Source organism: Streptopelia decaocto, assembly GCF_964273445.1.
Source record: "Streptopelia decaocto genome assembly, chromosome: 10".
Taxonomy (NCBI): Eukaryota; Metazoa; Chordata; class Aves; order Columbiformes; family Columbidae; genus Streptopelia; species Streptopelia decaocto.
This window is the reverse complement of record NC_138665.1, coordinates 18,858,451-18,870,092: the sequence shown is the minus strand read 5'-3', so window position 1 is coordinate 18,870,092 and position 11,642 is coordinate 18,858,451. Positions and strand designations below refer to the sequence as shown.

The window sequence follows — 11,642 nt, the reverse complement described above, 5'->3', positions numbered from 1 at the left end:
TCGGGAATGTCTTCTGCAGAATTTTGCAAAGCATCTTACCCTAGTGCTCATCTGAGCTACACTGAAAAGCTATAGAAATTATCACAACCTGGGTAATGCAAACAGACAAATTAGAAGGACCAGAAGGATGCTTAAACTACCAGCTTATTTAAATTGTGCAATCTCAAGAGCCACAACTGTTTGCTTTCAGGATTCACTAGTAGAGCAACAGTACTATGCCAGGGACACAGCATAGGACCTGCAATATACAGATTTTCTGCTCAAAAATATGTTTGACCTTTGGGAAATACCCAATTTAACTCAGCTTTCACCTACCCAGCATGATTAATTTTGAAAACTAAAGCACTGACATCCATATATGGAATCCAGCTAAAGACGAAATCAAGCATTGACAACTGAGAGAACAGTACAGGACATATTGCTTTCTGGGCAATACATATTCTGAAGTTCAAAATGATTGGGGAAATGTTGATGGAATCAATCTGTGTTAATGACTAAAAAGAGATGGTCTTAAGAAACATAAGAAAAAAGTGTAAAACGTTAAGTCAGACGTGGCTAACAGCGCAACGCAAATGGAGAGTATCAGCCTTGGGAAAGATGATTGTTCAAAGTGGTTCCACAGTAAATCCCTTTGAATCAATAAGTACATTAAATCTGAAAATCAAGATCGCTCTGGAAATTCTTCCCAAACTTCATTTCTGTTATTTCATCCCAAGCTGTATATCCACCTCAGCCACACTCTATTTTAGCAGGGCATCTGTTCCAAGAATCCTTTTGGTGAGGACAGGTCCTCCATTTCGTAACATCCAAATGCTTTTTAGCAGCACACTAAATCTCATTGCTCTCTTCACCCCTATTCCCCTTTCATGTACCACAGATCATCTCTGACTCCCCGTGACCCCCGAGGGGAGAGCTCTGGTCGCTGCTGTGTTCTGCTGAAATGACTTTCAAATATACCTACACAAGCACAAGAGAAAGAGTGTGTCAGCCTAACCCTCTCATCTTCATACACTGGCCATTAGAAAAAAAAGCCAAACCATTTCACAACTCAGATGATGAATACTTCCAAAATAATTGATAGCACATGAAGCATTTGCGTAATATTGGTGTACCCTGGTGCCTATTGTGTTATCCATCTAAGATAAAAGCCAAGATTTTTGAGATTTATTGTGGGAGGGGTGAAAATTGACAAAGTTAAGCCTTATTTCCATTTATTGCTTTTGTTTGGGGTTTGAAAAATATCTTCATCTTCTGATCTGAGGTTTTGGAATGTTTTACTTCTTGTGTAAAGTATGTCTGCAACTACGTGAGTGTACGAGTATGAACCCACAGCCCTGCCCTGCTCACATAACACCAACCCAACTGTGAGCAAGAATGCAAAACATCCAAAGCCAAAACAAAGAATTGATTTTAACCCGGCAAAACAGTTTTTAATGTAGATGCACCAGATGACAGATCAGCGTGTTCAGAAATGGCAGTGAGCCCGATTTCACTACCGCTTAAAGCAGAAACTCCGAGTCGGTCCTCAAATGACCTTGTCTCAAGAGACAGAGCTGGTCCATCCCCCTGAGCCCGAACTGGAGCCACCTGCTTCTCAAACAGCACCCACACTCAGCTCATGTCTCCGCCAAGATCAATTATATCCCTGATAGATTTGCTTCTCCTGTTTCTCCTTTATTCATTTGTTTCAGGATCACAACACCACAAAATCAGGTGTGTTACGGCCATGATAAATTAGAACTGCATTCTGTTCCCACTGAATAGCAAAACTCGCAATCCATTTAAGAAGGTGTCCCTGAAGAGCTCCCGCTGATACGCACTGTACTGGCATTAAACAAGTCAGTGTTCTCTAGTACTCAGTGTGTACCAAAGGTACCTTTTACACTTTTCCCAGCCAGATTCCCAGTCACTTGATGTTCCTGAGCCAGCACCGTCACTTCTCCCCTCTGCCAACAGCTCAAGTGGGACAAAGAATTTGCCTCCTAATTTTAGAGGCATAAAGAGGATGCTTAAGGTTTATGTAGTGGGGTAATTTTGCTCCACATCTCTAAATGGTAAGATTCAGACCTTCTCATTAAAACATCTAACTTGAAATTAATGCAGTATTGAATTTCGTGTCCTGCGCTGAAGTGCTGTGCGCTGGGGAACACGCGGCTTGTTCAATGGACTGAAACAGTTCTGAAGAAACTTTGGGTGGTGTACACAGGGTGGAACAGCAAATGCTGCACAGACATCAAACAAGAAACAGGGAGCTCTTGGGACGGTGGTTTCATTAGCGAAATGAAAGGACACCATCTAGAAGTATTTATAGTTATGGCTGCATAACTATCTCATCAACTAATAGACAACAGTCATCAACTAATCAATCTTCACAAAGTTCTTCCCAGAAAAAGGAAGATTTGACCATAAATATGGTTATTTAGTTAATAAAGAGCTCCAAGTGATGATACGTTCCAGAAATCTGTGTTTTGGTATCTGAGATCACGTTTTCAATTCTGTGCTATTAGAAAATATTCCCTTGGTTTGAGTGCCATATTATATATCCACTTAAGCTAAGTCTCACAACATCTTTGGGTTTAGATGTAGCCAGACAGTGGCATCCTTCAAAAAATAGCCCAACGACTGCATTAAAAAACAGTAGAGGATGTTTACAATCAGTACAGATCATTCACTAAGTTTAACTTTGCCACTTAATTAACGCAAACCAGTTGTAAAATCATGCAACCAAATCCCAGCAGTAGCCCCTTCTCACTTCTCATTATGAAAATTACTAGAACCAAGCCTAAAGTTAAAAAAAAGAAAAAGAAAAAGAAGATATTTTGAGCTTCAGCAAATGTGCCAAATTTCTGGAAATAAAACCCCTGCTGCTATTTTGTTTGAAAGACATAGTTTATAAATTACGGATTGTTTTCGTAAGTGAGAGGGGAAAACTGCAGATTTTTTTATTAATTCAAAGAATATTCAGCCTAGAGTTTCTTTTCTTTTGCAATCATGAACAACTGAAAGATCCAACCCATAATAATGGTCAAAGCCTACAGGGACTGAAGAACTTGTGACAGCTTTCCCACCCTGATTTTTCATCTTAATTCAAAGTCAGATATTTTTTAGAGACTTTTGCCCTGATGAGTCCCTGGTGAAGAGACCAGGCTCTTCCCATGACATCAGCGTACAACAAGCTCCCCATTTCTTTATAGTCAGCATGCAGTGGGAGTTATTTACCCCATCGAAATGATGTCCACGGTGAGGTCACTCTTACTAAGGCAAAGCTATCATAACCACCACGCTCGTGCTGATCGCAGCTCATATTAATATATAGAGTGCCTAAGAAAGCCACTAATTGACTTTTCAAGCAGGAAGTTAAGCAAACCCTAGAGAAGAGAAACTGAGGAGCAGAGAAACTCTGGATGACTCCAAAGTGCTTTTGAATGTGAAATGTTGAAATGTGAAAATGCTATTTTCTAGCCTCTCCACCATGATCTTCTCCAGCTCGTGGATTACACAGCTCAGAGGTACCAGGAACTCAGTGCCAGCCACTGTTGCCTTAAAATACATTTCCCCATAAAGCTACGTAATAGTAATCATAAACTCTGAAGGTTTTTGTGAAACTCAGTAGAAAAAGATAGATCAAGTAGGACTTGAAATTATCAGATCAATTCTATGTAAATCAGTCTATTTGTACATTAGAGGGATGTTTGACACAACAGAGGAACAAGTATATTCTGGACAGAAAGGACAGGAAAAAAATTAGGAAAACTATGACATTGTCTGTTCTAAGGAGAAAGATTTTTCTCATCTGCACATTTGCCTTTTAAATGGCAGTTTTCAGAGCCACTGCGAATCATTCATGGCTGCTCCTGCTGAACATGGGAAATCCTCAGAGACTCCCCAGCTGAGGTTCCCGGGGGCTGCTGAGCCCAGGGGCTCCATAACAGGAGCACAGGATCACAGGATCACAGTATGTTTGGGATTGGAAGGGACCTCAAAAGATCATCCAGTCCAATCCCCCTGCTGGAGCAGGAACGCCCAGGTGAGGTCGCACAGGAACATGTCCAGGTGGGTTTTGAATGTCTCCAGGGAAGGAGACTCCACAACCCCCCTGGGCAGCCTGTTCCAGTGTTCTGTCACCCTCACTGAGAAGAAGTTTTTTCTCAAATTTAAGTGGAACCTCTTGTGTTCCAGCTTGATCCCATTATCCCTTGTCCTATCATTGTTTGCCACCGAGAAGAGTCTGGCTCCATCCTCGTGGCACTCACCCTTTATATATTTATAAACATTAATAAGGTCACCCCTCAGTCTCCTCTTCTCCAAACTAAAGAGCCCCAGCTCCCTCAGCCTTTCTGCATAAGGGAGATGCTCCACTCCCTTCATCATCTTGGTTGCCCTACGCTGGACCCTCTCCAGCAGTTCCCTGTCCTTCTTGAACTGGAGGGCCCAGAACTGGACACAATATTCCAGATGTGGTCTCACCAGGGCAGAGTAGAGGGGAAGGAGGACCTCTCTCGATCTACTAACCACCCCCCTTGTAATACACCCCAGGATGCCATTGGCCTTCCTGGCCACAAGGGCACAGTGCTGGCTCATGGTCATCCTGCTGTCCACCAGGACAACAGAGCAGAGGGGTTGTCACTTGGACTTGTCACTTGGAGTTCTGCTCCATGGGATAAACCCAGCAGACTCACTTTTATTTCCACCTCAGAAAATGCCTCCAGAGATCTTGTTTGTAACTATAGATTGCTCTGGTCTAATACATGACACGTAGTCAAGGTGAACCCCAGGATCTCTTCTGGCGCTGCCTCCATCAGCCAACGTATCTTAAAGCCACTGCTACTGGTCTAGAATATGTTACCTAACGTGTATTAACAAAAAACTAGTAAAAAATATAGACTTCCCCCTTGTAACAAAATAACCTGATTCCTATCAAGCATCTCCTCTCTACCAGCATCCTTCTAGTCCTAAGAACACCCCTTCTTGTACCTGTTCTGCTCTGGAAAAAATTCAGGCAAAACAAGATTTTGTGACCAAAAAAAGCAGGAGAGCCAAAATCTGCTTGCTAAGAACTCCTGGTGCCATAGCTGGGACAAGCTCGGTAAAATTCCAGCTGTGCTGCCCTGGAAATCAGAACAGTGCAGAAACGTGTGAAAAGCCAGTGTGCTCCTGCCACCAGCACAACTGGCATTGGCACTAATTGCCAACTGGGAGAGAATCCCAAAAGAAAGTTGATTAGGCTTCAGAGACCTCAGAATGATGTAATGGTTGACAATAAGCTTTCCACCTAAAACAAGTTTGAAGCACATTTAATTGAAATATTTTAGAGATCAAAGGGATTTTTCCTTCTGACAAAGCTTCAGGTGCCACATAATCATAAACTTTGCAATTTGAAGGCCGGACCAAAATCAGGGAGGAAATGGGAAAAATTGACAAAATCCCTTCAAAGTGAGGTTTTAAGTTAAAATAATCTGTCCTCTTTTTTATGCCTTACATTTTGCCCTATAAGCTAAGTACCTTGGATGTGCTTATATCTCTTCGCTCCATTATAAAATCTCGTTAACTGGAAACACAACACCTTCCACGACCTATCTTGTAGAAAATTCGTTTTTCCAAAATAATAACAGATAAAATAGGGTGAAAACAAGCTTAAGGCAGTGATGGAACTCTTTTATGAAGTGAATAGGTGCTCCTTGTGCCAATACAGTCTGTTTAATCACAGCTTAACATTTTAATTATGTATATAGCTAAGCAGACTTGCTTGCATTGGCTTAATTATTCTGCATGATAATGTGAACAAAGGGCCTCTGTTGAAGTAATCAACAAAAATTTTAGCTGGCTGAGTTTCCTCCAATGTTCCAGAAGCAATGAAAGATCTGATCATTAAGCATTTACTGCCTCTGAGAGCTATTTTAAACCTGCTCCCTTCATATCACAGCTGGCCCTTTGAGTAGCCCCAAATTCTTTTTATCCGAAAGCCCTAGTAAGGCAGAACAAAAGAATGTTTCTCGTTTGGAGTGAGCTGTCTGTGTCATCTGTGTGATGTTCGCTAGCAGGAGATGTCTATCTTAATGAGCTTTTGGCCAGGAACAGCGCTGCCGCGTTCTAACTTTTGTCCAGTTCACAGGCCTCCTGATGCCGGGCGCGCTGGATGTGTCAGAATTGTAAATGAGCCCCGGCAACTGCCCATTGCGTAAGGATCCCGCAGTAACAATTAAGCAACAGTCTCCGCTGTTGTGGGCCTCTCCACCCAGATAATTGATGGCGACGGGAGCTATGCCGACAACCCACACTGAGGGCGAGGAGACACAACCGAAGTGAAGGTTCATTATCTTGCAATGAAAGGGAAGTTAGCACCAATGGGAATTGGCTTTCAAAGGACCAAAGGGTTAAAGCTTTCACATTTTGGAGGCATTTACTATTAATTTTTCCCTTGCCCAACAGAAGCCGAGTGTTTTGAAATACACTCCATTTTAGGGCACCCTGGGATTCAGATCAGCAGTAGCCATGTAAACACTCCAAACCTACCCACGTATATGGTAGAAGAGTCCAAGAACGCTACAAAGTTGTGCAGAATGTGTGTCTTTATTAGAGAGCTAAACATTCTGTCACTGTAAAAGCTTTCCATGCAAAATCTGGAAGCTCAGGAAGAAAACCAAAGTGTTACAACACGGGATGATCTCTCTGGTACCCTGTGAGGTGCTTGATGATCCCACTTCCTTCTGTGAGTCTCCCACATCCCATCAATTCACATCAATCACATCCCATCACATCAATTGATCGCATCAATCACATTCCCATCAATCACATCGCACTGCCCACCGCACACAACCTGCTCTCACACACCTGTCCATCCTACAGGCACATTTACTCCGGGGGAACAGGAGCTCTGCCGTACTTGCAGGCAGCCCGGTGCAGTATGGATTTCCTCCACGTGACTGAGCAGAAGCTGTAGCACTCACTATATTATACCCACGTCACCACCACAGCTAATTCAAACTCACACCCAGCATATATCAACGTGATATTCCTCCTCGTCAGTACAGTCTTTACCCCTGAACAAAACTCCTGTTTTGCGGTCCTGCTTCTGGACCCTCATTCCCTTCCCTGCCCCATCGCTCCTGCTAACAGACCTTATCGTTTTGCTCAGGCCTGTCCATCCTCCTCGCCTTTCAGCTCCTCTGCCCCTCAGACTGCAAGCACATTCCTTTTCAAACATCTTCTTTATGCAGCGGATTGTATCAGTGAAAAGGCAGCGGTGACAGATGATCATTTGAATAAACTTGTGCCAAAAAGAAAGAGCAGAGCTGACAGGAGGCAGCGCGGTCGCGCTGTACAGCGGGGTAGCACCGGTCCCATTAGCCTGGTCTGTTATTGAGGAAAGTGCCTCTAGGTGACAGTGAAATTCTTAACACACTACATCATCAAACAAGGCAATAATAAATATGTATTTTTCAATTCACACTCATTAATAAAGGCAAAGCCATTCTAGAACTGACTGTTCCCAGGATCTTACTTCCCTCATCTATATTCTAGTCCAGTCCCTGAAGCTTTCCGCTTACCTCATCTGCATTTTTCCTCATTATTTTCACTTTCCACAAATTCAATTAGTTTTGACCACTAACTCAGAAACACTAAAGGCTGCGGGAGAATAGTGGGGTTTCTTTCTGTCATCTTATTGGCAAGGATTGCTGTTAGAAAGTCAGCCTGATGAATAAGAGGAGAAATAAACCAAGGGCAAACAATGACTGAAACTCCTACAGTGCACCTGTGGTTTCAGAGAGCTGCATGTTTGTGAGGGGTTATTCTACTTTCCTCCAGTCTGCCCTTCTGAAACATCGGCATTCACTCCCGACAGGAGATGGTAAGAAGGAAGGAAGCGAAGGAGGGGGGAAGAGAACGTTTACAGTTGTGCAATGGCCAACAGAAGGATCTATATTGGTAAAGAAAGGGTGAAGAAAGCACCACACCAGCCTTGTCTTGTCTCTTGCTGAACTACAGTTGACAGACTTTGCAGATTCTTGGGCGGTTTCTTGTGCAGCCCTGCATTGTTTGTTCGCACTCAAGCCTTTCTGCTATGGTCTTGGCTCCCCTGTTTGGCACACACACCTCCTCCGTGGGCTGCACCTTATTTCCAGACATACTTCTCCCACCACACGCCTGGTCACAGCACAAAAATTATGCCCTTGAATCGTTCACAAATGTCAATATATATGGCACAGCAATGGCAGGATGCCCTTGGGGAGAGGGCACGCAGCAGGCGTCTACCGGTCCTGTCGGTAAGAGCCACACTGCGCTGAAGCCCAGATTTACAGTTCACATTCAGATCATCCCCCAGCACATGCTGGGACAAACAAACAGGACATCTCCAACTTCATTGTGCTCTCACTCCAAAAATGCAAATCCCAGAATTGATCTGGATCATCAGATCTCATTTTTGGGTGTCTGAAAATATCTACGAAGCTCTGAAAATATCACAACCTCACCAGAAACTGCATGGAGAAATATTTTGTCATACTGTACATTTCTCTGGCCTGCAAATTCCAAAAAGCGTGGCTAACTCCAGAGTTTTCTCACTGAAGTTATTTTTATGCAATTCACATTCATTTATTAATCCTTCCATCTGAAAATACAGCTCTGTATTACATATGTTCTGATCTTCATTTGGAACCATTCATAGAATTAATAACCTTTGACTGGGGGTGAAAACCAGCCCCAGTTCTCTGTCGCATGGATTTGCCTCAATACTCAGCAGAAGTAGGAAGGAGGAATGGATGTGATGTAAACATGCCACTATGTTAAAGTCAAACCGTTACCACCAGGAATGAGCTACACCCTAAGATCTTAACAAATCCTCGCTTTTCCCCTTCTTTGATTTATTGAAGAGCAGCAAATTCAAAACTGGTAAGAAAAATCTCTTCTGCCAGCAGTCTTTGCAAACAGTGCTGCAGGAGACCACACACAGCAGCCCAGAGTGTTAAAAACAGATTGGAAACTTATGTGAATAAGATAATCAATAATTTAAACCCTAACCATTTCACTTTTATAATGGAACAGCAAGAAAGAAGCAAATTAGAGCTGATTTCTGGCAGTGTGCAGTGTTAGCATTCTGGCATCGTTTTCCATACACACAGATCTACCAAAATAGAAACAACAACCATTAAAAGAGCTTTAAAAAAATAAACTTGCTTTCACTAGAGATAATAACACTTCTCCCCACCCTGCAAAAACATCCTTTTATTTGTCAAGTCAGAAAAAAAGGTCATGACAGTTTTCATAAAATTTGGACCATTTTCAGGCAGCTCGAACGACGACAGCGAGGAGACTTAAAGCTCATGTAGGAGGCAGAGAGAGCTCTGCACCGTGAGGGATTCATGCTTGCCTTTATTTCACTGCTGTATTATTTCTACTTTATGAGTTTTGAAAAGAATCTATACACAGGTCTAAATTTAAGCCTGGTTTCAGGCAAGCTGTACCTCCGCCTCTCCTGCCTGCCCTGCCTGCTCTTACCAACTCCAGTCTGTCTGAGTTAATTCCTGAAAAGCCCCAACTATAGTTTTCTAATACGGAAAACAAAGTTTGTGAAAAATATTACATTAATCTTTCGTTTCTCCACTAAGTTTCCTTTTTCAAATGCGCTGGGTTTGTCTGGGATAGAGTTAATTTTCTCTGTAGAAGCTGGTATGGGGCTGCGGTTTGGATTTGTGCTGCAGACAGCGTTGATAACAAAGGGATGTTTTACTTACTGCTGAGCAGTTTTCATCTGTACCGCTTGTCTTTCTTGAGCTTTATTTTTCTCCTTTTTTTTTTCCTTTTCCTTGTCTTTTTTTAATGATTCAACTGTTTTTATCTCAATCCACAATTTTTTTCACGTTTACACTTCCGAATCTATCCGCATCTCACCAGCTCTCTGTTTATTTTACATGAAGAAAAGAATAAGAATGGGTGTGGAAGCACAAGAGGGGAAGCAGCAGGTCTGGCTGGCTCCAGTCTCCTACTGGAAACGCTCCTCAGGCCCTTCCTGTGCAAAGGTGGCATCTCACAGTCCAAGGGGCAGCACCCAGGCTTATCACTCCTCATCTGCCAAATTCAGTTAAGTCCGTGCTGGATCACTTATAGCACCCAACTTGAATCACTTACAAAAGTGTTAATTTCCAAAAAGTTATGTATCCATAAAGACTGTAAAGCTGAGTACCAAAAATTATCCATCCTTTGATCAGGATGGTTTATTAACTTAGACAGTGGTGATCAATATTCTCCTCCCTGAACATAAAAAATTGTGAATCTTTCTTTACAGTGGAATTCCAACATTGAAAACTGTATTAGGGTCAAAACCTCTTACCTGCTTTTGTTTGTCGGCATGTATATTCCAGAGTTGTTGAGTTCATCATGGTTCTCAGCTTTAGGAACAGCATCTCGACGCACCCCTGTCCATACCTATCATGAACAAAGACATAAGTACATGGATAGTCAGTGTATGTTATTTACCACCCTTATGTCACCGTGGTCAGTTCTAAGAGCATTTTCCATCCCCAAATAACCTGCCTTCCACCTAAAAAAGTCTCTGAAAAGGACAACTGTGTCGATGCTGCGTGGCCGAGCCCACAGCAGAGAACAAAGCGAGGTTCCCGATGACCTGAGCTGCCTTCTGGTGTTTGGCGCCTACAGCCCCAGGGACGCCGGGCAGCCATGACCGGCAAGAGTGAACCATTATAGAAGCCAACAACGTTCCAAAAATTCAAACACACTTCCTAGTGCAAAATCTCGCCTTTTCTGATGTTGAGTAACAGAAGTATTGCCTGCTGTGTATATGCTGCAAGAAGCATCTTTCAAGCCAAATGGGTATTCAGGGCTCTAAGATGTCCCATGGTGGCTACTTGCTTCTTAGTTCACTTGTGGACTGTTGGATCAGCCGCTTCCTGTAGCAGTGAGATTTTACCAACCATTCTCTGCTAAGTGAGTAGAAGAGCTGCATGGAGGCTGCTGAGATCCACTCGGCCCAGCACGAACGCCGCGCACGAGCCGAGCGAGCCGGGACAACATTTACAGGGGGTTTGGCCGACATTTCCAACCTGGGTTCTGAGTTGGTGCAGATTCAGAGTCATCTGGCAGAAACCTCAGACCGTCTATTCTTTAAAAATTAATCTTTTCCCAGTATCTCAAACTAGACACTCAAAGAATAAATAAATCCGCAGCACTAATATTCAACTTCCTATGTTCACTAGTAGCAGCTTTTGCAGGGATAATTTAATTCTTGTGTTTCATCTAGCACTGGGGCTTGTAAACTCCTTTGACGATCCCTACCAGGAATTCATCAACATGAAGGATATATACTGGGAAGATCATAATCAAGTCAATCAAGGGGAGAAATTCAAAAGCTTTGCCACTAAAGGAATCAAACATAAAAGCCTCCCTGGGGGGGAAGAGGTTTATGTACCATGCCTGGCCTATGTTAAGAAAATTAAAACTCGTTTCACAACATAAAAGAGCCAAAGTGTCAAGTCACTAAAACCAGTTTCCAGTACAGACGCCCTTTTCCAGACTGGTTTATGAGGAAAATACAGATTTATAATACATTTAAAGAAACACAACTGACAAAAACATAACTAAGGGATATATACAAGGAAGACCGCACAGAACATAAATTAAACAAGGAC

General features: G+C 42.7%; 1 long non-coding RNA gene across 2 annotated transcripts in view; it reads right to left on the bottom strand.

Annotated features, from left to right (window-relative positions):
• The window catches only part of LOC309444341, a 69,749-nt gene that overhangs the window by 10,024 nt on the left and 48,083 nt on the right, over positions 1-11,642 (bottom strand). For both annotated transcript variants that reach the window (XR_014184998.1, XR_014184999.1), the window contains exon 5: positions 10,328-10,422. This is a non-coding gene — a long non-coding RNA (uncharacterized lncRNA). The remainder of the gene's footprint in view (positions 1-10,327; positions 10,423-11,642) is intronic.